General features: G+C 38.9%; 1 long non-coding RNA gene across 1 annotated transcript; it reads right to left on the bottom strand.

Annotated features, from left to right (window-relative positions):
* Nucleotides 1-433: 433 nt before the first annotated feature.
* On the bottom strand, nucleotides 434-3,101 carry LOC123133639 (uncharacterized). The gene is made up of 3 exons (XR_006465329.1): nucleotides 2,591-3,101; nucleotides 1,263-1,896; nucleotides 434-1,109 (listed from the first exon to the last, which is right to left on the bottom strand). It is a non-coding gene; the product is annotated as an uncharacterized lncRNA (long non-coding RNA).
* Nucleotides 3,102-3,428: the final 327 nt, after the last annotated feature.

Genomic DNA, 3,428 nt, shown 5'->3' with positions numbered 1-3,428 from the left:
TCCAGGGAAGGGTCCGACCACTTTGGCCACAGCATCCATAGTCTAAATTAATCAAAGACTTGGATAGGATGCAGTTCAACTATGTAGGAATATCTAGCATGTGGACAACATGGATTACAGGACAATAGGATATCTATCCATAGTCTTAATTAGTTGAAGGCTTGGAGAGATTGCAGCGTAGCTGTGCAGCTTTGTTTCTCTCGCTTTTCACTTCAGATTAATCTTAGTTCACGAAATTGTTACTTTGGAAGATCCGGGATACACTGAGCAATTAACATAGTTCATCTGCATAATGTTGTAAGGAATCCATTCATTTACATGATACATGACAAATACATCTGACCTCAGGGCAATCCGATTGTAAGGGACTCGATGTTTTTTGTGTACTTGCGAAGATGTGATTACATGAATGAAAAAAAGAACATGTCCGACAACCTGCAGAAATCTACAAACTCTGAAACCTAATATATAAGTGTAGCAGCAGAGAAATAATTAAATGAATAGAAGAATCTGATATGGGCAAGCACACTCTATCGATTTTTTTTCTTATTTTCGAAATCTTCCATCCTCAAGACTGCAAATAGTGATTCAATCTCTAGCATTGAGATTGTTCTGCACTATCATCTAAACCACTGGTAAATGTACAGATAACATAACTAAAACACTGGTGGAATTTCGTTGTTGCTGAAAAAGTTAACTAAAACTACTGAAGAAATTTAGCAACTAAAATTCTAGCTATTTCAAAGTTTTAGAAGTCGCCTAGGGGATCAATTTTGAAAGCGCATTCAGTTTGCAACTTGAGAACGAAATATATAACTATAGAATAGAGAATGCGCACGTGTACATTAGAGCTCAAAAGAAAAAATATATAAGGGAGCACTCCATTGGCCATGTGCACCGTATAATTCGCTATAAGACTTGCTTTGCTCGGCACTCAACATTTTGTCTCGCCATAGTTTTTAGTGAACTTGAGAACTTCAAAATCTTGTATTCTAAAGAATGCAAAGAGTGATCGAATCTCCAGCACTGCGATTGTTCTGAACTATCATCTCAACCACTGGTTAATGTACAGAGGACATAACTAAAACACTGGTGGCATTCTGTTGTTGCTGCAAAAAACAAAAACTAAAACTAATGAACAAATTTAGCTAATGAAATTCTATTTCAATGTTTTCTAAGTCGCATCAAGGATCAAATTCGAAAGCGCTTTTAGCTTGCATGTTGAAAAAAAGTAACTATAAGAATAGAGAATGCACACGTACATTCAAACTCCAAGGGGGCAGTCCATTGGCCAACGTATGAATTTGCTTCAAAACATTCTTTGCTCGGCACATGAAAGTTTGTCCCGGCAAGATGCCGGATGCCTTCCACTGTCACCAGCATCCCTTTCCAGATCGCCTGAATTCATGAGCCATAACCATGTTGTTATTCTTGTTATAGAGATTCTGATGGTAGTTGAGAACGCTTGAGACATGCATCCATGACTTGAACATGCGCCCATGACTGGTTCTGAGCTTGCGTCCGGCATGCCGCTGCCACACATACATACATACATGCATCCACGGTTGAAATGTGAGAGATGATGGTGGGCAGCTCCTGCTAGCATATGCAGCAGATGCTCCAGAGTTGCAGAGAGATGGTGATCCTGATTTCGTGAGCCATAACCACGCTGTTATGCTTGCTATAGATATTCTGATGGTAGTTAAGAGCGCTCGAGACATGCATCCATGACATGAACATCCGCTCGTGACTGGTTCTGAGCTTGCGTCCGGCATGCCGGTTCCACACATTCATACATGCTTCCACGGTCGAGATGTGAGAGACGACGATGAGCTGCTCCTTGCTAGGCCATGCAGCGGACACTCCAGAGTTCTTGATAGAAGGCAACCTAGAAATCTGCGCAAAAAAGATTTTCTATGTGAAAGATGAGAAATTAGATGCATATTGACTGCTTGCGTGTAAGAGAAAGAAAGCTAGACTTCTATTCCCCTACTCCCGTACGTGAAAGCATGTGGGCCTATGCAACCTTTTTATTTTATTTTAACTTTTCATTACAACCGTGATGAAGTATTAGATGGATATTAATCTCTTTTGGTTTCTTTTAGGAGAAGGAAAGCTAATCGTAGCACTTTTGGCTTCTTGTTATTTTTCTTTTGGCTTCTATTTTTCCAACTACACGTCAAAGCACTATGGGCCTTTCCGATCATGTTTTATTTTTATTTTAAGCTGGTTAATCTACACTGTAATAAATCGGTCCGACCCTAGATGAACGGCTCCTAATTTCTGATTAACGTGGCAATTCCTTGGGAGTTTGTAATTAGTATAAGTAAGTAAGTAAAAGTATAGATATAGATATAGTGTTATATGCCACCATGCTAACATAAAACTATGCGTGAGCAGTAATGTGCACAATCAATCTCCCTGATGATATAAACTGATTAGAATTCCTGCAGATTGATCGCCTTGTTATACCTAGAGGCAGCGCATTAGCTGATCAATTGGTAGTGGTCGGGTACCCCCAGGATCTAATCTACTGGATATAGATGATAGCGCCCCCGTAAAAAAAAGAAAATAGAGGATAGCACTTTACCTAATATATATTAGCGGTGGACTGGACCTTCTTGGATAACTGGCCTCAACATGTTAACCATATGTTTCCTTCGTTCCCATTTATCATAGTGCCCTGAAAGAATTATAATGCAGTTCAAATATACCTTAGGAGTTATAATAACTACTATTAACTTATAGTAGCAAGAAAATCATACAAATGTACTGATAAAACACCTTTTCATCAAGTAGTATCATGTGAAGGCTAATAAGTTTGTCCCTATTAAGGTTAATGGAGTAGCCTAATGAAAATGAGCTACAGTTACCATGAGTCCTTCTCATGGCTAATTGTAGTGACCATATGACACGCAAATTTGATAATATTGAATAGCGCTAATTATATCATGGATCCTAATTATAACAACTTAGACTTAATCTGTACTTGCAAAGCTGGGGAATAACAGATTGGAACAACTGAATAAATAGGACAGCAGTTTGTAAAAAATCTCAAATCAACATGTAAAAGAATACAGATGATTAGAACTTATTTACTGTGTGGTGAAGCTCTCTTGATGGGCATATTCGTGCTATGACCCGATCTCCAAGAGGTATCCCAAGACTATAAGTGAGAATATTGGAGATTGAATTCCCTGGAGGGCACAACACTATGAAAGGAGATGATATATAATAAATGTCCGTATCTCTAAGAGCACATCAGATCCATACCAAAACTTATTTACACCAGCTTAAGAGAGACATAGATTTGATTCTCATGTGGGGGAATAGGAGGTAGTAGAGGTACGTGGATTTATTTTCCATGTGGAGAGAGACAGGGAGAGGGAGAAGCCATGTCGCACCTGATGGGCATATTTGTGCGATGA

The sequence above is a fragment of the Triticum aestivum genome, chromosome 6B, assembly GCF_018294505.1.
Source record: "Triticum aestivum cultivar Chinese Spring chromosome 6B, IWGSC CS RefSeq v2.1, whole genome shotgun sequence".
In the NCBI taxonomy this organism is placed as follows: Eukaryota; Viridiplantae; Streptophyta; class Magnoliopsida; order Poales; family Poaceae; genus Triticum; species Triticum aestivum.
This window is presented reverse-complemented; position numbering and strand designations above follow the sequence as displayed.